The 24,148-nt window shown below is 37.9% G+C and overlaps 1 protein-coding gene across 10 annotated transcripts in view; it reads right to left on the bottom strand.

The window, feature by feature from the left end:
• The window catches only part of LOC132769389 (contactin-4), a 643,374-nt gene that overhangs the window by 259,677 nt on the left and 359,549 nt on the right, over positions 1-24,148 (bottom strand). The gene's annotated exons all lie outside the window — the stretch shown is intronic.

Raw genomic sequence — 24,148 nt, 5'->3', positions numbered from 1 at the left:
CGTATTAGTTAAAATACAGGACACAAAAAACAATCAAGTAACTTGACCCAGGAATGTCAGCAGCTTAAAACCACATGCAGAAAAGAGATTATCTTTTTCAAAAAGTCATTCTCCATGTGTAGATGTTTCTGGATGTGGGAGAACCAGTTTGAATGTTGGACTAGGCTTTTGGAGACTTAAGATTTGAATTCCCACTCAGTCAAAGAAACCCACTGAACAGCCATAGGCAAGCCACATCCTCTCAGTTTCAGAGGAAGGGAAAGGCAAAAATATAGGGTCAGTGAGTTTCCATGGTCAAACAGGGATTCAAACCCTGGTTTCCAGAATTGTAGCCCAACATTCCAACCATTATGCCATGATGGCCCTCAGGACCAAACTTCCTGATTACTTTATCTTAAAACTCTCATGGCTAGTAGTTAGGTCTCCACATAGGTGTTTCATTATTTTAGAATAGGGAAAAGATTATATGTCCAAGTATGTAATGGAGAAGATGGTATAGAGCAGTGGTTCTCAACCTGGGGTCCCCAGATGTTTTTGGCCTACAACTCCCAGAAATCCTAATAGCTGCTAAACTGGCTAGGATTTCTGGGAGTTGTAGGCCAAAAAACATCTGGGGACCCCAAGTTGAGAACCACTGGTATAGAGAAACCTACAAAGCTGAGTTGTGACCCCAAAAGTAAAGATGAAGCTCCCAGTTACCAATTTCCCCCCACTCATTACAGGAAATTATATCATTAGATTTGACACTATCAGCTGAAAAAAGAAAGAAAGAAAAACCCTCTAAGTGCGTTCTTATTTTGAGATGAACGTAATATATGTTAAACATAAAAAGGTAAAAATAACAGGTTTGTTAGTTTACGGAAATGGAAGAGATGATAGAAATGTATTAAATTAATGAAGATGGAAAATATTGTAAGATATTAAAACAACAAGCATAATCTTGCTTTTTTTTTACATTGTACATTGTATGTATTTGAACAATACAAATGCTTCTAGAATAAGTAGAGTTTATTCTAATGTATGGAAAGGTAGGAAGACAGATAATATTGTTTTGACATGAAGCTTCAGTAAAGAATAAAAAGAGACGGTAAAAATGAGGTCTACCTTTTTCACTATTTAAAGGGCAATTTGAGTGATTACTATGTAACAATAAGTGACAAAAAGAGATATGTAGAAGAATAAACTCTTAGAAAATAAAGCACATTCTATAGCAGTCTTCACATTAAAAATATCTAGCAGCATATAAAGTACCTCTGAGACTGCTTGCCATAGATGCAGGCGAAACATCAGGAGAAAATGCCTCTAGACCATGGCCATATAGCCCAAAAAAACCTACAACAACCCAGCATATAAACTATTAAAAGCAAAATGTTTAACAAATGGCAATGAGAAATATTGCTATGATATTAAAGACAGCTCTTCCTCATACCAACTGGCCAAAGCAGCTATGGTTACTAAACTGATGATGTCTAAATCTGATAACATGCTGGCCTACTGATGATGTGATGATGTAACAAAAAACAAAATAACAGATGTGGGCAAGGCAATGCTACTACTGTATTAGGTGGATCTGTAATTGGTTACGTGACCAAACCCAAAGACCAAACCAATGGTTCCTCTTAATTCTTGAAAGGAGTGACTAGTGGAGTGCTGCAGGATTCTGTCCTGGGCACAGTACTGTTTATCATCTTAATTAATGATGTATGAATTAGAGGAGGGACAGCTAATACTCCAGAGGACAAGATCAGAATTGCAAGTGACCTTAACCAAAACTAACAAAATGAATTTCAGCAAGGACAAATGTAAAATACTACACATAGGCAGAAAAACTGAAATGCTAAGATGGAGAATGGGTGATGCCTGTCTTGACAACAGTCCATGTGAAAAAGATTGTGGAGTCTTCATGGACAACAACTTAAACATGAGTAGACAATGTGATGCTGCAGCTAAAAAAGGCAATGGAATTTCAGGGTGAATCAGAAGGAATATAGTGTCCAGATCAGGCATGAGCAAACTTTGGTCCTCCAGGTGTTTTGGACTTCAACTCCCACAATTCCTAACAGCCAGTATGTTGGCTGGGATTTCTGGGAGTAGAAGTCCAAAACACCTTGAGGGCCAAAGTTTGCACATGCCTGGTCTAGATTTTGGGAAGTCATGGTGTATCACTATTCTGCTTTAGTCAGACCTCACCTAGAATACTGTGTCCAATTCTGCGCATCACAATTTAAAAGAGATTTTAACAAGCTGGAATATGTCCAGAGGAGGGTGACTAAAATGATTATGGTTTGAAAACCATGCCCTATGAGAAGCACCTTAAAGAACTGGGTATGTTTAGCCTGCAAAAGAGAAGGTCAAGAGGAGGCATGACAAGAAAGGATGTCATAAGGAAGAGGGTGCAAGCTTGTTTTCTGCTACTCTGGAGATTAGGACTCAGAACAATGGGTTCAAATTACAGAAAAGGAAATTCCACCTGAACATTAGAACTTTCTGACTGTAAGAGCTGTTCAACAGTGGAACTCTCTGCCTCAGGGCACCTCCGGACAGCGCAAAATGTGAGTTTTAAATGGGGGTTAAAAATCCTGGGACCTGACAGCAGGTCCCCACAGATCTGTTAAGCCTGGGATTGAGTCTGCCGCCAAGCTCACAGGCTTCCTCTGTATTAGAACAAGATGGAGGATGGACAGGTGACATCCAGCAGAAGGGATTTTCAAACAAAAATCCCTCTGTTATGCGCTGGATTGTATATGTGGTTATGTGCATGTGCAAATATCTTAATATAAATATAAGCAGATTTGCATGTGTGCATATGAGATTAAAGAGTTCCAGAGAGTTCTAATTGCTCTCCGTTTGTGCTTTCTTTAAATCAGCTGTGTGTCCATTTCACAGTCTAATCAGCTGATCAACTGTTTTGGACTTTTTAAAAGCAGACATGTGCTGAAGCAGTTTCCACACGGGAAGGGGAATGAAATTACACATTTTATTTATTTATTTATTTTGAGAGTGCAGGGATATATAGTGATGCGAATCTGCTAATTTTCTTGCTGGATTGGGATAAAGGGGGAACTTTTTATCCGATGTTTTTCATCCATTGCAGTGAATCACCAAGGATTTACCAGTAGTGTAATGTAGCCATGTTCCCCTCCCCTTTTAACTCAGTAAATGTTGTGCTGTGCTTTAGGTACTGTGTAGATAGGCCCTCAGAGTGTGGTAGAGGCTCCTTCTTTGGAGGCTTTTAAACTGGATGGTCATCTGTCAGGGGTACTTTGTGCTTTTCCTCCATGGCAGGGGGTTGTCCCATGTGGTCTCTTCCAACGCTATGATTCTATGATTCAGTTAAAATATTTTTTTTAAAAAATAGAAAGTACTGCACATTATGCAAGAGTTGTTCCCCTTTAGCAATCAGTCTTAAATACCTTACAAAAAAAACCCCCCAACAACTCTTCACCTGCCTACAGAAAGAGCACCAGTTTAACCTCTCTATAAATTCTGGTGGAGGGCAACAGGGAAGGCCCTCTCTCATATTCCCATCAAGTATATTTGTGAGATTAGTGGGATAAAAAGAAGAGTCTTCTCAAAAGATCTCAAAAATAATGATAGGATCATATTGAAGAATAAGGATTTTTAGCTTTACATGGGAGACAGAAATGAGCCCTGAGGAATCCACAGTAAAAACATATGTCCCAGTCCTATTCCAGTAAAACACTTCAGTAAAACTATTCCACAGTTCCTTAAAAAAATCATAAAATGTACATCAGCATTCTTGGCGCTATGGGTTCTACCCTAAAGTTGAACCAATAAATAAATAAAAATGGCACCACATCAGAACTATTTCAAAAATGACTACCAAGGCATCGAAGTAACTGAATCTAAGATTAATTATCAGTAAAGGCTGGGTCTCAGTAAATTGGGAATGAGTTATGTGATTGTACCTTCCTGAGATGATATGATGGCATTATGGCTAAGTGTTAATTCATGATAGGCACACGAAAAACAGAAAAGTAGCAACAGTTTTAATTGTAATTTCCTGTATGGCAAGGGAAGGGACATTTTTCATCTTTTATCTATGTATTCTTCCTATGACATTTGAAGCAGAAGAAGATGATAGGATTACAGCACCATCCCTGATTTCTCTTCCATGCCATTTAACCATTTCTGCTTGACAGACATGTGAAGGAAGCTTTGGGAGTTAGTGTGATTTTTTAAAATTCCTTTTAGTTAGCACAATTAAGATTTTGCCACCAGGCAGATTTTGGAACTAGTTGTTTCTTTATATGGCCAATACAACCGAGGCTATTCACATTAGTATGTTATACTGAAAACCTAAGGGTATCCCCAGTATCTTTCTAAACTGTATAAGTACCGAGCCTTACAAATTCAGAATAATAAATACTATTAAATGAATAGAATTTTCTTAGTGACAAGACTTGTAAGTATTACCATTGAAGTACTTACACTGTGCATCAAACAGAAACTTACACTGTGCATCAAACAGAAACAACTTCAGTGTGAACTATCTAGGAATGAAACTTCTAGCAATTCAGTGTTCATTTCATAAAACAATTAATTATAGAAATAGCGGAAATAATTTCAAGACTTCCCTGCCATATAATATACTCTGGCCATCATGGGTGACTAAGAAAGCAATAGCTCATAATGATTCTGAGACTCAAAAAGCTATAAAGTTCTTAGATATAGGAAGTCAATTAACTTGTGTCAAACATGTAGACAGATTGGGGTGGTGGGGGAGAAGGGAATCGCTTCAAAATACTTGGTGGAAATTCAGTTCAGATCATTGTCCGCACATTAAATACTGGCAAGAGACACCTTTTAATATTTGCCTTTTAAACAAAGAAAATATTTCTCTCAATTAGTCTATTAAAATTATCATTATGGTTTGAGAAAAAAAATAAATTGCATAGGCTAAAGAAATGAGAAAATCTGTGAGCAGCTGTCAGCATAAAAGGAAAAGGAAAGAGAGAAAAGGGAGAAACAACAACTATCTACAATTAGCATTATTTAACTGGCCATTCTTTTTCCCCTTTCCCCTTCCCATTTAATTACTACCACTGTGTAGCTGAGATAGCCAAGTTCATAATCTGTTTAGTCGGCAGCCCATACACACCCATACACAAAACCGCTGGTACATTATTGTATCCAATTGCACTGTGTGTATGCTAAACTCTCAGATGTGCAAATCAGCAGTAAATACAATAGTCATACATAGGGTGCACCTGTTGGCCATCTGGAGCAAAGAATTCAAAATACTCAGCTATGAATGCATGAGATAAAAGGACTCAGTAAATCCCAGAGAGAGAGAGAGGGTAACAAGAAGTATAATTGTGCACAAGTATGTTTTAGTATCTTAAAAATTTAATTTGGCAACTATGCAATGAACTTGCGACATTAAAAGAAAACTATGTAGAAAGAACAATTATGAAGCTATCCTTGAAATGGCACAAAGCATGCGGTACTGTGCTATTTTCCTAGGGAAAAATATAATTCAAGGAAACATATCTCTGTAATAGCAACTAAACTTCATTGAAAACACATATTTCTCAATTCTTCTCATAATTAGATTTTTAAAGTCCATTTTGTCAACATTCATTATAGTAAATAATTTTCATATAATAATATATGTCAATTTTAGGAAATGATTTTGTCAACTCATGTCATACAACTACAGATTTGGAAGGAATTCTAAGGGTTACTTAGGCCAATCTCTTGCCACAAATGCAGCAAATAAACCTGAAAATATTCCTGACAAATGGCCACTGAACTTTCATTGAAAACATGTCAACAAAAGAGAGTTTCAGTCATGTTATTGTTTGATTTTAATGCTGTTGTTTTTCATCTGTGATCAAGCTAGTCCCCATGTAAGCCGCCCAAGTCCTCTTGGGGAGAAGGTGGCAGGGTATAAAAATGAAGTTGTTATTATTATTGTTGTTGTTGTTGTTGTTGTTGTTGTTATTATTTACTTCCAAAGTGGTGTATTTCTAGTACTGGACTGCTCTTAATCTCAAGAGGTACTAATATTTATTCATAACCTGCCATTTTGTAATTCAAATCCATTATTTCTGATTCTGGCTTGAAGAGTAACATAAGACAAGTTCATTCCAGCTTCCATATGTCTCTGTCTTCCAATAGATCAGTACTACACTTTCTATCACACTCCACCTTCATTGCATAGTCAACTCTGAAAGTTCATGGTGTAGTCAGAGGTGACCCCCCCCCCCAATAAAAGATAGTTTATAATCAGGGAATTCATAGTTTTGCCAAAGACTCCAGGCTGGAATGATATAACAAGAATTAAGTTTTTTGCCAATCTGCAGAAGGAATAACATCCCCAAAGTGCCCCTCTTTCTCCCCCTAGCTCTCATGTGTACCTATCTGTAACTGTATTTTATTATCAATGATTTTATATGTATGTATACATGTATAAGACATGAGGCAAGGTGACCTTTTTATGAACTCTGGCCAGAACCTGCTGGCTCAGGTGCCACCAGCTGCCCTGAGTCTACATTTTGTTGAATGGACTTTCAAGCATTTCACAATATGAACAATCGACTGATGGTTTCCTTTTCACTAGGCTCAGAGGGACAGAGGCTAGGCCACTTGGAACTGGGTAACCTTTTGGACACTTTAATCATTCTTCACAAAGGATATTTTCCCACCCATGAGGAGAAGAGGATGTTGACATTCCTCCAACAATGATGTTCCCCTTCCCAGAGGAATTGATCCCCAGATCCTATCAAGAAACCTGTTGTGACTCAGCTTGACTCTGAGTCTGAAACTGAGCTCTGTGAGCCAGAATTCATACAGGATGATGAGGGAGATGATGGGTTACAAATTTCTGTACATGGTTTAGACAGGCCTGACGGTGAGGTTGCTGAAGGGAAACAGCAAGTCAGTTCCCAGGGGAAAAGAATGTTAGTGAGACTGATAACGAGAGTGAATTCCCACACCCCCAGGTGGAGACATCTTTGCCTTCCCCCAGTGATCCGGTCCAGCTGGACCAAGATAAGGGGTTACATAGCCTTGAAGATAATGAATTAATGAGCAGGCAAGATTGTCTGCAATTAAGGCTCTGGAGAAGCTCTCACTTGGCCAGCAAGCGAGAAGCCAAAGAGGCCAAGGGTCAACGCAATGCATTCAAAGCCGGCTCTGGGGGTGGGCAAGGGGAATTCAGACTGGGAAAAATATAAAATGTGTAATTTCTTGTACTGGGGGATGGCTATTCCTTCAGCTGATTACTGCAGCTGTCATCCTTTTCTAGCTGGAACAGAAATAAATACCCCGGTGGCTTCTGCTTCAGCTTGGTGAGATTTATTCTGGACTATTTTCTCACCAGACTAAACCCACAGTGGCTTGGATCTCACTATCCATGGCCATTTAAAATTGTGTGACACAATGGCACAATCAATACCAACAGTGGCCAGAAAGATATGGTGATCTCCCTTGGTTAAATTTTCACCTCTCCAAAAGTGGAAAATCAGATGGGACAAGAATTTTGAGCCAAAATATTGTGTGAAGCAGAAAGTTTAAGCAGCTTATTGGATTTCAGTTTCATAATTACAGACTTTCATAGTTGCCAGCCACTGAAATAAAGGGAGGTGGGGACAATAGATACAATAACATAAATCTATCTTATGAACCATCTGAATGAAGCAGAGAGTGTTTGAGGATCGGGACATCTGTAGGGATACCTAGGTGCTTGTTTATAAAGCTATAGTCCTCCCAACCCTGTTATACACCTGCAAAACATGGACTGTCTACAGACATCACACACAACTCCTGGAACGATTTCATCAGCACTGCCTCCGAAAAATCCTGAAAATCTCTTGGGAAGACAGACAGACAAATGTCAGCATGCTGGAAGAAGCAAAGACCACCAGCACTGACTGGCCACATTGTCTGAATGCCTGATCACCATCTCCCAAAACAATTACTATATTCCAAACTCAAGAATGGAAGATGGAATGTTGGTGGACAGGAAAAGAGATTTAAAGATGGGCTCAAAGCTAACCTTAAAACTGTGTATAGACACCAAGAACTGGGAAGCTGTGGCCTTTGAGTACTCTAACTGCAGGCCAACTGTGACTAGTAGTGCTGCAGAATTCAAAGAGGCACAAATGGAGAGCAAAAGGGAGAAACGTGCCAAGAGGAAGGCGCATCAAAACCACCTTCCACCTCGAAAACGATGCCTCACTTTAGAAGAACATGTGGATGAAGAATAGGGCTCCACAGTCACCTACGTATCCACCACCAAGACACTACATTTGGAAGGCCATCATACTTGGGCAATGAGGGATTGCCTAAGTAGGTAAGTAACTTATGAATCAGCCTTCCCTAACCTGATTATGCCCAGATGTACTGGATTACAGTATTTTGGATTTACTAGCCATTTGGGGATAAGAAATCTCCATGCAAGTGTTGCAACAAGGCACGTGGTTTCTTATATATCACTCAGTCAAAGCCCATAATACAATGCGGTTGAGCGTTTCCATATTAAGCGAGCAGGTGAACCATTTCTGCTGTAATTCTTCATTAGATGGGCTGATTGATATTGTTAGCAGAATGAAACTTCGTTTATTTTAATTGAAAGTTATGGCCAATTTGAGGGAAGACTTAATTTAATATTTTTCACTGTGGGGAAAAGCTAATAACTAAACCAAAGAATATTTTTGGACTATATCCAGTTCAAATTATTTTAAAAAAGATTTCCTTGTTTTCTACTCAGGGAATTCATGTTAGCTACATTTTATAACACAACTGGAAAGGCATACCAAACTGATATTTGGTATTTTTGTAAAATAACAATGCTCCTTAGGAAGACCTAGCCAGATAGATAGGATAACTGAAGGTCACCACTGTTTAAAAATACATCACATACCTTCAGACTAGTCAGCTGTATTAAATCTTCAATAAATGAAGGGGGGTATGGTCTCAAACTGCAATCTTATGCATGTTTACAGGGGAGTAATGCCCAATGAAATAATTGGAAATTTTGAATAAACATTAACTTTCACAACTCTTCATTATCACTTTCCAAAACATTTTAAACATATCAAATATACAATGAAAGAGATACTTCCTGTGTAGAGGATATTCAAAGACACAATATACCTTTCATTAATATCCAGGACAAGAAACAAATTGGGAATCATTATCCATGAAAAGGTAACGGCTTTACAAATTTATGGCAGGAAAGAAATACAAGTATGATATGAAGTATTCTGGAAAATGACTCCAACTTGTTTCTAGCTAGTCAATATTACTTGAACTTTTTTGTTAAAAAAAGTGAACATATTATTTAGCTTCCTGGCCTTTTCACATTTGGTTTCATGGCAGGTAGTGACCCACAAAAGCAGTTTTTCTTTTTTGGGTATTGTAGTGTTGAGGAAAACAACACCTGGTAAACTTCTCAACTTCACAGATTGGTTCAGGGAATCTCAATTGGAAAAATCTAATACAATATCCACTGCTGTGTCACACTGAAGGTCAATAAGCATTCCTTAACTTTTGCTCAGTTGTGAGATGAAAACAGAAGTGATATATGATGTCAATATTTTGTATTTTAAAACAATAATGGGAGTCTTCATTCTTTGGGCCTAATCCAGCCCCTCCATGTCCCTCCTAGGGCCAGTGTTGAGTCTCAGGGTAACTCTTCCCCAATGATAGCTGGTGATTTCTTTGTTAGTGGGATGGTGAATTGCTCTGGGCTGTAACTTTAACCTTTGGGTAACTTTACAAGGTGCTGGACCCATTTTACTCTTATAACATCTGGGATAACTCATTTAGTTCCAAGGAAAGCTCCTTTAATACTATTGATGGCTCCTCAACATGCCCATTGGCATGCATGCTAATAGCCACCAGCACTCTATCCTTCTAAGCCCAATCACTTCCTCAGCCCACATATCCTTAAAACCCATCACTGGCCTTTCAAAATGGAAAGATGAGCAATATGCATGGGAATCTTGCTATTTTCTATCACTGATCATACATCATGGTGGTATCACCCCAGTGTTGTTTATATTCTGAACTTGGAGGGTCGGTAGCAATTGTGAGCATCCTTGCCACTATTTCTGATCAATATTTGACATAACAGCAAGGATGTGCATGACCTGTGGCATATTCTCCCCAAATGGAGAAAGATGTAGAGTGGAGGAAGAAACCCTTGCCCAGGTGCCAGCTGCAGGAATGGCTTCACTGACAAACACAAAGAAAGGAAATCAAAGCCAATCAAGCTATATTTACCTTCTCAACAACATGAAATAGTGCTTTTAAAAAGGGACACAATCTCCAATCAGTAGGGTGAAGCAGTCTTTTATCAGCCCTGCATGTCTTGCAAGCCATGAAGTGTTTTTTTTTCCCTGGGCTGCAAAGCAAACTTACCCACCCTTGCCATGACACTTTATTCTGAGAAAGATGAAGTGATAGAGTTGACCCTCTATATCACAGGTTCAACCATCTGTGGTTTGAAATATTTTTGTAATTCAAAAAGCAATACTTGATTTTACCATTTTATATAAGGGCCACTATTAGTATATATCATGGGACTTAAACATTCAAGGATTTTGGTATTCACAGGGGTCCTGAATCAAACCACCAAGGATACCTAGGATACCTAGTTGTATTGAAGTTATCCATACTCTGCTAGATTTCTATATGATATGAGGTTTTCATCCCATGGAAAAATATTAAAATGTGTCAGTCTTTATCAGCAGTATGAAATAGTAGCATCCCAGGAAAAGTATAATCACTGGAATCTTCTCGATGAATGAACACAATATGAGGTTGCTGAATATCAGGCCATGGAAAAAAAGATTTGTGAAGGATGCCTGTAGAAAAATCATTTTACTCCTTGGAGTCAAGGGTTTTCTGAAAGTGAGGTTAGATTGCTTTACTCAGCCTCTGGTTTTGTCATGAAAAGATATCTAAAGCCAAGAGAAGGAAAATCACCCTCACCACCATTTTTATTTTTTTTTAATTGAAGAGTATTAACAATTACATTACTAATTTTGGAAGAAATTTTCATAAATTGTGCTTGTAAGAACAATTTAATGTTGTAGGCCTGGACCAGTTCTTGTCTAGACTTTCATAAGGAAGTTGAAATGCAGCCTATTTATTTTATAACATAGAAAAAGCACCTGCTGTGTTCCCTTGTCATTCAGAATTCTGCCTCCCAAAGTTTATAATGTGGCAGACATCTTTCCCAGCATGTTAGAGATCGGTACCTTATTTAGATACAATTGTCTAGTACAATTATTTTTGTGTCCTGGAAACTCAATAAGAACCAAGAGACAATAAATTGTGGACCACTTTGAATAATATTGATATAGAGAAGGCCTAGATTCAGGCATACATTTTGTGATCAATAATAGTCATACTCTGGATGTCTGAGGCCCCTTCTACACCGCCATATAACATCCAGATTATTTGCTTAGAACTGGATTATATGGATAAAGCAAGAGCAACTGCTGAGAGGGGAAGACCACACTTTCTGCTAACTTAATTCCCAGTTCAAGGCACAACATGGGCAGTTTTAATAAAAGAGAAGATTAACATGAGGGAGATACTTTTGTTATAAATCCCTTGTTCCCCAGATTACTTTAAAGATATATTTTGGATACTAGTTTTGATTACAATTTGATGAATTCTATAATTTCAGAAATTCATTGTACTCTAACTCATTTTTCTTGCACTAGCAGGATCAGCTGTAGCAAAGAGTCCTGTGACCAATTAGTTTTTTTTTATTTATAGGACCCCAGAGCCATCCAGTTCAACCTCTCTTCCATGCAGGAATACACAACAATAGCACTCCTGAGAGATGGCTATCCAACCTCCCTTTAAGACCTCAAAAGAAAGAGAGTAAGATCATACTGTGTGATGAGGCAGAAGAAGTACTGTATGTTCCGGAGTACAACACAACTGGGTGTATAAGACCACCCTCTAACTTTTCAAGTTAAAATATAGAGTTAGGGATATACTCGCCATATAAGACCCCTCACCCAACACAATTCAATTGATTTGGTAACTACGACTCCCAGAATGCCTCAGTGGACATGTCCAAGGCATGCCGCTGCCCAGGGCTGCTGGGAGTCATAGTCTAGAGGCACTTCCTTGGGTCTGGGTGAGCCCAGTGACCATCGGAGGCTTCTGCTGGCTGCTCAGGTGGCCTTGCTTCCTTCCCCACTCTCCTGGCTACCTGCAAATGGTGACATGCGAGGATTTGGAGGGCCTTGAAAGTAGAGCGGGGAGGGTGGCAGTGGGGACAAGTCCCTTAGAAGCATGGCCTGAGGAGGAGGAGGACGGAGGGAGGGGAGAGGAGGAGGGCGAAGGAGGAGGACAGGGATAGGGGCACCAGGGGCAGGGATGCCAGGCCCGCTGGGCTGCCCCCGTTGTTTTCCCTGCTCTGCTTTCACAGCCCTTTTCCAACTTCTGCAAAATTGCCATTTCCGGGCTGCTGGGAGAGAGAGGAAGGAAGCAAGGGCACCCGATCAGCTGGCAGAAGCCTCCGAAAACCACCGGGCTTGCCTAGTTTGCCTTGCTTTCTTCCTCTCTCCTGGCTGCCTGTAAATAGCTATGTGGGAGGAGTTGGAGAAGGATACTGGGGAGAGCGGCAGGGGCAGCCCACCAGGCCTGGCACTCCTCTCCGTGCCCTCCTCGCGCCCTCCCTCCGCCCTCCTCCTTCGTCCTCCTCCCACCTCCCTCCATCCTCCTTCGTCCCTTCTCTTTCTCAGGCTGCACCACTGCCGCTGCTCTCCTCAGCCTCCTTTCAATGCCTTTCTCCAACTCCAACAAAGGATTTAATGGTCCTATTGTAGTTGGGATTATCACTGGCCAAGACACATTTTAGACCTGTTTCTGGAAATATCCTGACCTGCTGATTCCAAAAATGGCACTAGTTTTTGAGGTACAGAACACATGCCATATGTCATCTTCTCACCCATAGAAATAATGATAACCATATCTAAGAAGCCAGAGCTGATGAGGTATATCCAATGCAATTTTCTGAATCAGTGCTCTAAAAACCTAAGAGGCAGGGCTACTTACAACTTCTTCCCTGTATCTATAAACAATGAAATAAAAATTGTACAGTAAGTGAGGAAGAATAGAGCTTCACTTCATCTTGTAATATTCTCCATTGTTTGTTTAATTTAGATGGGCAGGAAAACATACAGATACAACACAAATTAAGCATTCAAAAATCCATATTTAACAACATAATAAAATGCAATTCTTTTTTCCATTTACTCCTGTCACTTACTTTGTTTCCAGGTCATTCACTTAGAGGAATACATCAGACTGGTTATTTACAATCTTTGTCTATATCAAGCAAAAACATCAATTTACCTACAGAATTACCAGTGACTATCTGCTTATTTGCAAATATTTGTTCATCAAATCCTCTGTCTAAATTCTTCTTTAAATAGCACAGTGGAAAGTTGGTGATTATTTCTGACAGTGTATAAATGTAATTCAGTTCGAAAACAAAGCATTCACACTGTTCTTAAAGTTATTCTTGGAAGAGATGGCCCTGGAAGGTGAACTTGATGATTTTTTTTTATTTTTTTGCAAAACCTAACCACTATTATTTTGGCAGGGTTTTTTGTTTTTTTTTTTTTTGGCAACTGAATGCCTGCTGAGGAGTTGTAGGTTTTTTTTACAGAGCTGTTTTTAAACTTTCTTTTGATTTGCTTCTGTTGTAATATGATCATTGTCTAATTTCAGTTTAACTATCAGTTGTGTCAGAAAATTCTCCAAATAAAAGTAAAATAAACCAATAAACTGAATTTTAATAAATTGTTTGCAATGGATAAATAGTAATAAATATGCATTTTATGTGCACATTGATTAGTGTAATTCCCTTTAATTTTTGAAAATGTGCCTGGGTGCTGTTGTTATGTTTTGTATTTGGCCATTTACTATTGTTTTATGTACAGTAAGAGAATGTATCTGTCCATCTGTCCACTTGCTTCTGCCATAGCTCCCAAATTATGAAAATTGTAGCCATGAAAGAAAGGGGACTCCACAGGTGTACATCTCAGGGTTGCTTTGTTCCTAAAATAAAGTAATTGCTTCAAAAAACTCAAAAATGCCCTGTAGCCTTTACTGTAACATAGGTATCATTCTCTCATTGAGCTGCTACATACTCTCCAGTAGGGCTGGGTGGTTTCGTTTCGTTAATTCGTAATTCGTTAATAATTCGTTAATTTTTTCAATTACAAAACGATAACTAACCATTCTGGAGCAATTATTTAAAAAAATGAATTTTCAAAAACGTTTTGTAAATGCTTCGTATTTCGATATTGTATTCGTTTCGTTATTGTTTTGAGGTCGTTTCGTTATTATTTCTGCATGTCTGGGCCAGTTTTATGGTTTAATTAGTGAAAAAAAATTATAATATCACACCAACAGTCAACAACAGAGGGAGAGGGAAGCTTCAGAAGGTTTTGGAGGTTTTTTAGCATATTTCGCGGTCGCGTCCGCCATTAACAAATCAATTCGTTATTGTTTCGGAAATCGATTCGTTAATTTTTTACCATTTATGAAATTTTGTAAATATCGAACTTTTTAAAAGGAAAATTTTGTAATTATTTTAAATATCGAAACAAAAAAAAACCCCAAATACAAATCGATTTTAGAAACAAATTTTTCCGTTGTTACCCAGGCCTACGCTCCAGACATAAGCACTTACTCAAAAATAGGATGCCTTGAAATTGGCTCAGAGGATTACAGCTGGGCTGGCCTTGTGTAATTAATATGCCTAGTCTTACCCCTGTCTCTCTGTATGAAATAGGGGTGAAAATCTGTACTAAATTTCTGTTCAAATATAATAATTAGTTATTTTAGCTATTTACTTCCACTTTGAAAAACACAAATTTTTGGAGGCTCTACACAATTCTGGCCTTATTCAATGTAAAATTTGCAAGTGATTTGTTGCACAGAAAACAGCATTTTCTGCTTGTAAAATAGTATTTCAATAGAGAAATACTAATTCTTGTGCAGAAAATGTTGCTTTCAGCACAGGAAATACTGCTTTTTGCACATAAAATCCTGTTTCCTATGCAAATCAGTAGGGCTGGGCGGTTTCGTTTCGTTAATTCGTAATTCGTTAATAATTCGTTAATTTTCTTGATTACGAAGCGATAACAAACCATTCTGGAGCAATTTTTTAAAAAAACGAATTTTTAAATACGTTTTGTAAATGCTTCGTAATTCGTTATGTATTCGTTTCGTTATCATTTTGAGGTTGTTTCGTTATTATTTCCGCATGTCTGGGGCAAGTTTTATAGTTGTTTTTTGTTTAATTAGTGAAAATTTTTTATAATATCACACCAATAGTCAACAACAGAGGGAGAGGGAAGCTTCAGAAGTTCCCCCTGTCCCATTTGGAGGTTTTTTAGCGTACTTCGCGGTCGTGTCCGCCATTAACAAATTGATTCGTTATTGTTTCGGAAATCGTTTCATTAATATTTTGTAATTTTTTTCACATTTACGAAATTTCGTAAATATTGAACTTTTTAAAAGGAAAATTTTGTAATTATTTTAAATAACGAAACGCAAAAACCCCCAAAAAACGAATTGATTTTAGAAACAAATTTTTCCGTTGTTACCCAGGCCTACAAATCAGCCATCTGGGATTTTTATTCAGAATACATCCTGGATTACAGCATTTTCTGCACAGAAAACAGCACTTTCTATGTGGGAATTAATATTTCAGCTCAGAAATATTATTTTCAACATAGTAATTTCAGAGGATCTACTGGGGACAAATAATTGGATTTAACCCTTACATCGGATGTGATCAGACTGCAAGACCAGTATTCATCTACTTACAAATTTTTATATACTATATACTAAGATCCAAACATTTCAATACTACATACATCACTAAGAAAAGGAAGTACACACAAATGCACCAATTAAATTTGTGTTTATTAAAAACAAAGGGAACACATTACTGGCATTTTTCCCTAGCTGCAGGAATATTCTTTAAAATTACAATTTCTGAAAACATTTTCATGGTGGGGATAATTTCCTCACATTTTTCTGAGTTCTCACAACATGGTGATGTAATGGCTAGAGAAAGACAGGGCAGCTGAAGATCATCACCTCCTATGTCCCGATAGCTAATAAATAACAAAAACACAATTCTCTGGGATTTCAAGAGGAGAATGCCTGCCTTGTTATGAACCAACTATCAGAACATGGCCAGTGATTATCTTTAGCCAGCCCTATGACCACAACATTGGGGGAAATGATAGTAGTCCTCTGAATCTATTTCAAAACCAGGATGGGGTTTGCAGAAGGATTCTCCTCACTGAGGTTTCCTGATACTTTTTCTTTCTCTCCCTGTCATACAATATTAGTTTCATCGCAACACAAATACAAACTGTTTCATGGATGAGAGAATAGAATTAATGTTGCCAGGGATTATGGGTGTGGAGGAAAAGAAGAGGTATTTGGATCAGTGATAAAATGTAATTAATATGTAATTAACTATAGTTCTACATTAACTGCCATGGTTCTGTACTATGGAATCCTAAGATCAGCAGTTTTAGGATGGATATTTAGACTCTCAGCCTGACACTCCTTGTAGTGCTTCTACAAAATATAAACTCATGGATCCAAGAATGGAATCACAGCAGTCAATGTAGAGTAATGGCACTATAACTAAGTAGTGTAAATGTGCCTAGGTTTTTAGACATCATGCTTCAGAATGATCTTCCCAATCTAATAATTGAGTATGGCTATAGATCCTACCATCATAGTCCAGTAATTATTCAATTTGTATTCAGAGACAGCATAGTGTAGTGGTTTGGGCATTTGACCATGACTTTGGAGACCAAGATTTGAATCCCTGCACCTCCATGGAAACCCTTGGGTGACCTTGGGAAACTTACATTCTCTTAGTTTCAAAGGAAGGTAACCTCCTCTAAGTAAATCTTGCAAAGAAACACCATGTTAGGTTCACTTTAGATTGCCATCAATCAAGAACAACTTGAAGACACACAGCCACCATCACTGCAGCAGCAACAACAACAAACAAATAAATAAACCAACAGTTGCAAAGTTGGAGAAGGCAAATGAAAGTATTATACAAGCCATTTTAAAAGAAGAAGAATTTAATAACAAATTGCCAGCATGGGGCCTCGGTAGCCACCACATCAGAGTATGAATTGGGAATTTGGGTCCCCAAATTAAACATAGGCTTTTTGTGCTCACATTCCAAGCTGTTGTCCCAAAGCCCAGGTTTTCAATAGTCATACTTCCATGAATTTTATGATAATGTAAATGCTTTAAAGTGCACTAAAAGGAAAATCTAACCTTAAAGAGGATATATAATTGACTTTGTATATACTGTTAGGACACTGCAAATTAGCAACCTCCACTATACCTCTGCTTTCCCATTTTCCTTGAAGTTTGTAATAGGACAACCATTAGCGGCAATACTGACATTTTATCTGATCTACTTGTCAAAACAGAAGTGTCCTCTTGTGCTTCACTTCACAATTAGAGAAGCACGTTACATTGATTTATTGATTTGAGCCTTTTATTTATATGCTCACTGTTTCGTTTCCAAATTTGTCTGCAGCTACAGGAGGCCAGTCTTTATAAAGTGATTCCTGTGGATGCACTGATCGAAAGCCAAATGAAAATGTTATAATAGTGTTGATGCACATGAATAACTACTTCACATTGCCATCAAATTAACAACCATAATAAACATTTGTTTGTGTCCTTTTGTGCTGTATCCTTCTGATGTGTTGATGTCTCTGGATAGGCAATCTGTCTGGACCCAGCATTTTTAATCTAGATATTCTGATGTGGTTATGAGCAACTGTTATAGTGGTATAATAATATAAAGCTCTTATTCATGCCCACAGCTTAATTTCAATTGTTCAAGAGGAAAGTAAACTTCCAACTGAAGTATCAAGATGAGGCAAATGATATGTGTTGTACGAATTAACTTTCACCAAAAGGAGAGCAGACCCTCAACCATGCATTTCATATTTAATAAAGTCATACTGATAGCTTTGGGAGACTCACAGATAGTACTTATTGGAGTATGTGGGGAGTGGCCTTTTATCTTACTCACTGAGTTTCTGTGAATAAGACATTTTACAAGAATTGGATATCTGCTTCTTTGCAACTCGAAGGTAGGATGCTGGCATTATGTAAAACACAGATGAGCAATTATGGCAGTTCTGCATAACCAACAAAGAATAAACCAGAAATGAAACCTAAAGTTTATTTATGTTAAGCAGTGCATGGAGGTTTTATCACCTGTTTAAAAGGTAAGCAATTGGTCTTGGAGCCTTCCAGGAAAAGCAGTTCATCCATTTTTTTGTTTTGTTTTGGCCATATCTGGAAATACTATTGAACATAAAAACATATGTGGCTCCAGAGCTACACTCTGCCTGTACCTGGTGCAAAGGCTTCTCTTGGAACAGACAAGATAGAGAACGTGATCATTTATGTACTACCTTGTGATCATGTGACTGGGAAGCTAACGACTAAATCATCATAATGTACATAATGAATGCTGCATTAGACAATGCAGCATTCACTTAATGTATTGCAAATTGATATTATGTTCAATATCCACCAGAATCACCATCCAAAGAGCTAGATCAATTATTTCACGAATGGGACACATACTGTGAATCACTCAAATACCCCTCCCGCCCTCCATTAATGGACTAACAATAGCTAGATTCTAATCACTTTGTAATTTATAATTATATTAGAAATATCTTATGCATTGAAGTAACTGAGAAAAATGACCTAATTTTGTATCTTTCTTCCAGTTTCAAATCATATATGAATATTTTTTTGAAGTCTTTAAAAAGTTATGCTGTCTTAGTGGATACAGGAAAAAAGAAATAGGCCAGAGAGAAACCAGCAAAGCTTTCTGCATTTAACTCAACGGTAATAACCTATTTTCACAAGAACATATTTATGGATCATTATTTTAAACAAGAAAGAAAAATTGTCTTCCTTGGACCTGTGTTTGGGCAAAGTTGGCAGAGCCTTTAAAAACTGGAGGATGTTTTTAGCTGTGGAGCTGCTAATGGAATTGTATGATTATTATGTGCAATATTTGATAAACCCTAATTAATAAAAACAACTCGAGGAATGTATACAAACACATCAGAACAGCTCCCAACAATACATAAGTCCACCTGAAATTCTAATGATTTTTTTATATAATATTTTTATTAATTTTCATAAACATACACATGGTTAAAAACAGGTAGGGGGTATAAAGGGTGGGTTACAAAAAGGGGGGGGGGTGCAGCGGGTAAAGGAGGGTTGGGGAGGGGAGGGGGGGTTCACGGGTGAGGGGAGAGGGCTAGTGGTAGGGGAGGGGGGACAACAAGGGGGGAGGTTTGGTACTTCCAGGTTTATCCGTCGTGGTACAAATATATTTGGTTTTGCATATTAAATTTAACTTTTACATATATTTTTCCCCCCTTCTTCCTCCATATTATATTCTGAATAAATAATTAAGTTTTGTCTTGCGCCTTATGGCTAACTTTCTTGAGAGTATAAAAAGTATCATTGTAGTTAATTACTCCGGGCGTTTAAACCCTTGTTTTTTCTTTGACATTTAATCATTTTCTTGGAATGCTGTTACATTTCTATTGTGTACAACCCATTGTTTTCCTCTCTTATAAATTTTATTACTGAATTCCAATTGGTTTTCTGGGGTTTCCTGTAACTTTGGGACATTTTCTGTGTCAAGATATCCATGTTTATTATATCGAATATCTTGTCAATCCAGTGTTCCAATGATGGCACTTCTTTGTTTTTCCACATTCTTGCTATGACCATTCTAGCTGCTGTTGTTAAATAAAAGAGTATTTTATCTTCATTTTTGTCTAGTTTAAGATTGTGGAGCCCTAATAATAGTATTTCCGGTTTTGGATCGAATTTAACTTCTAGTATTTTTTCAACCGATCTGTGGATTTGTGACCATAATTTTTTGATCCGTTTACAATTCCACCACATGTGTAGGAATGTGCCTTTTTCCCTTTCACACTTCCAACATCGATCTTCTTTTTTGTTTTTATTTATTTTGGCCAAGATTTCCGGGGTTAAATACCACCTATAGAAAATCTTATACCAACTCTCCTTAATATCGGTGGCATATGTATATTTAATTTTATTTTTCCTGATTTTTTTCCCAATCAGCTAGAGATATTGAATGGCCTATATCTCTTGCCCAGGTTATCATGTTGGTCTTCACTTGTTCTGTCTCTGTGGCCCAGATTAATAGCTGATTGTATATCTTTCTTATGAGTTTAGTGTCAGTTGCTAGAATGTTGTCCCAGAAAGAAATTTTTGTTTCAAAGCCTACTTTTTCGTCAATTCTGAAGTTTTCTCTGATCTGGTGGTAATGAAACCAGGAGATAGAGGCATCTGTTTGGTTTAGTTCTTCTCTAGATTTTAGTGTTATTTCCTGCCCCCTAATGTTAATGAGTTGTTTATATGTAAGCCATATCTTCCTAGGTATTTCCCTTCTATGCTGTGCTTCAGTGGGGGAAAACCACATTGGTGTTCTTTGGTGGAATTTGTTTTTATAATTGTTCCAGGTATTGATTAGAGCAGCTCTTATTGGGTGATTTTTAAAGAGTTTTTATTTTTTGTCCTTGTTACTCCAAAGATAAGCATGCCACCCCTGGTTTATATCGAACCCTTCCACTGCTAGGATCTTCTCCTTGCCGAGTGTCGCCCAGTCGCGGATCCAGCTTAGCGCCGCGGCATCATAGTATAATTGTAGCTCGGGGAGGGCTAGTCCCCCTCTCCTTTTGTCGTCCAGATGAATTGCCCTTATTCTGTGTTTCTTGTTGTTCCATATAAATTTGATAATTGCCTTTTGCCACTTCTCCAGCAGCATCTTTGTTTTCAGAATTGGTAGTGCTTGAAATGTGAAGAGGATGTCTGGCAGCACGTTCATTTTTATTACAGCTATTTTGCCTAGTAATGACAGGTTAAGCTGAGACCATTTCTGCAGTTTATTTTGGATTTCAGACCATTTCTTCTCATAGTTATTTTTTATAAGATGGTTATTATTGGGAGTGATTATTATTCCGAGGTATTTGACTTTATTGCTGACTTTTGTTTTCATCAATTCTTGCAACTTTTCCTGGTTCTCCTTACTCATATTTTTAGCAATAATCTGTGTTTTATCTCTATTTATTTTTAGGCCCGCTGCTTCGCCATATTCCTCAATTGTCGATAGCCATTTGTTTATGTTGCTAATTGGGTGTTCCACAAAACAGACTACGTCATCCGCGAATGCACGTAGTTTGAAAGAGTGGCTTTTAATTTTTAGTCCTGTTAGTTCCGGGTTTTTCCTTATGTTGTTAAGTAGGGTTTCCAGGGTTAAAATGAATATCAACGGCGATAAAGGGCATCCCTGCCTGGTCCCTTTCATTATAGGGATATCTACCGATTGATGACCATTAACCATTATTTTTGCAGTTTGTTCGCTGTATATGGCTCCTATCGCTTTTGTAAATTGATAACCAATATCCATTTCCCTTAGTAATGCCCTAATAAAGTTCCAGTTGACCCGATCGAACGCTTTCTCTGCGTCGAGGAACATTAGGCCTACTTCTTTCTGCTTTGTTTTTTCACAGTAATCTATGATGTTTACTACGGTTCTTATATTGTCTTTTAATTGGCGTTTTGGTAGGAACCCTGTTTGATCTTCCATTATTATGTGGTTTAGTAAATTTTTTAATCTATTGGCTAATACTCCCGTGAAAATTTTATAGTCTACGTTAAGTAGCGAAATAGGTCTGTAATTTTTGACCGAATTGCTGTTTGTATTTTCTTTGTGTATGAGTGAGATTGAGGCTACTTTCCAGGAATCAGGGATTTTGCCTTCCTCCAGTATGTTATTAAATACTCTCTGCAAGAAAGGTATTAGGGTTTCCTGGAAGGTTTTGTAATATTTATTGGTGAAACCATCCGGCCCTGGGGCTTTATCAGCCGGCATATTTTTTATTGTTGTTTTAATCTCTTCTTGGGTGATGGTTTTATTCAGAGTTTTCCTTTGTTCATCTGTTATACGTGATATGTCTTGTTTTCCTAAATATTGTGAATTTTTTTCCTCTGGGACTTTCTCATCTTTATATAGTTCTTTATAGTATTTCACAAATTGTTCCATAATGTCCTTTGTTTGGAAATAGCTTACCTCATTCGCCTCTATTTTTGTTATATGTCTCTTTTGTTTTTTTATATTAATTCTTCTTGTTAACCATTTTCCGATCTTATTAGCGTTTTTGAAGTGATATTGTTTGGCAAATTTGAGTTTCTTTTCTATCTCCTCTAGTTGTAAAGTGTTCATTTGTTTCTTCAATAATTCCAAATGGTGTAAGATTTTTTTTGTTGTGTGGATTTTCCTTTGCTTGAGTTTCGGCTTTAGTTATTTCCCTGAGGAGTCTATCACATTCTTCCTTCTTAGTCTTTTTCAATCTAGCCCCTCGCTCGAGGAAATGTCCTCTTAAGTAGGCCTTTTTTAGCATCCCATACAATATTTATAGGCGTTCCCTTATCTATATTGAAATCGAAATACTCCTTTATTGCAGAGTTTGTGTTCTCTAGCTGATTGGGATCTTTTATGAGATTGTCTCTCAGTCTCCAGGTAAAGACATTATTCTCCTTTTGGTGTAAGTTTAATATTATCAGTATCGGAGAGTGGTCAGAGTTTATCATCGGCAGTATTTTGCTTTTCGATATGTTGGGTAGTATTGTTTTGGATCCCCAGGCCATACCAATACGGGTCCAAGTTTTGTGTCTATGGGAAAAGAAGGTGAAATCTCTTTCACCTTCGTGTTGGTGTCTCCATATATCTTTTAATTCTAGGTCATCTAATATACTTATAATTTTTTTTGGTAGAGTGCCTGATTTTTTAGGATTAGGGTTTGGTTTGTTGGAAGATTTGTCATTTAAAGGGTCTAAAGTAACGTGCCTGACTGGACTAAGAGTAAATCATCCCTTCCTCACCTTCTCCAATCCTTCTGCATGCTCAGATTCAAGGTATTTCCTATGGTCCAGTAAATCACAGTTTTCTGTTATGTCCAAACTGAAAACCATTTGAAAACTAGTACTTTAAAGCAAGAGCTAATGGAACCTGAGACAGCAATTTATCTTCTTGTTTGTTTCAGAATCTTACAAATGTGTAGAATTAGAAAAGGCAATGGGTGGACAATGTAGGCTACTCCAAATGTGGTAGGCCCCCAGTTCCCAATATTTCTTTCAGTGAGCATGTTGGCTAGGTCTGATGGAAATTGCAGACCAACCACATCTAAAGAGTCACTAGTCCTTTGGCTCTTGTCATTTCACTAAGCACCCCATGTTCTTAGCATCAGAACAGAATGAGTCAAGATTCAGAAGTCCAGACAGGCCTTTAGCCCAGATCCAGACAGGCCTTTAGCCCAGGAGAATCCATGTTTTTTAAACACGGATTTTACTGGGTACCTGTCCATGCCCAACACAGAAAGCACACACTTTATGGGGTGGGTGTCCAGATGTCCTCTCATAACTAGCTTGTGAGAATGTCTGGAGGCCCTACCCCTCCCCCAAGCCCCCAGACCCCTTAGAAAAGTAATAAAAATGTACCTGGCCTCCATTACAAGCCTTAGTCAGCTCTCCCGGCACATAGAAATGACGTGTCAGGAGAGCGGGGTGGGAAGGAGGATAATTTTCCACCCTCCTCTCACCCCCCCCCCCCCCGCTCTCCTGGCACATCATTTATATGAGCTAGGAGAGCGGGCCGAGGCTTGTAATGGAGCCTTATTTAACCTGGTAAATTGTGGGAATACTGTCTGGACTACAGAATTCTGCAGTCCAGAATCGGAAATAGAGATTTCCTGATTTGTAGTGAATTAATTCAGGACTATCCAGAGCATTGTCTGGACAGTCCCTCCTTTATTGAGGTAGATACCACAATAAAGGTCCTGTCTGGACGGGGCCTCAGTATTGATTCAAAGTTTCAGTACATTACAAAAAATAATGCAAGTATTCTGGACCCTTGTATATAGTTTTATATTGTTTTGTAAAGTTTATATAGATATCAAAACAGACTTACTGTCCCTATATTATTCCTTCATGTAGTGCAAGTCCACAA

This window comes from Anolis sagrei, chromosome 2, assembly GCF_037176765.1.
Source record: "Anolis sagrei isolate rAnoSag1 chromosome 2, rAnoSag1.mat, whole genome shotgun sequence".
NCBI classification, from domain to species: Eukaryota; Metazoa; Chordata; class Lepidosauria; order Squamata; family Dactyloidae; genus Anolis; species Anolis sagrei.
The sequence above is the reverse complement of the archived record's forward strand: the minus strand, read 5'-3'. Positions and strand labels throughout refer to the sequence as shown.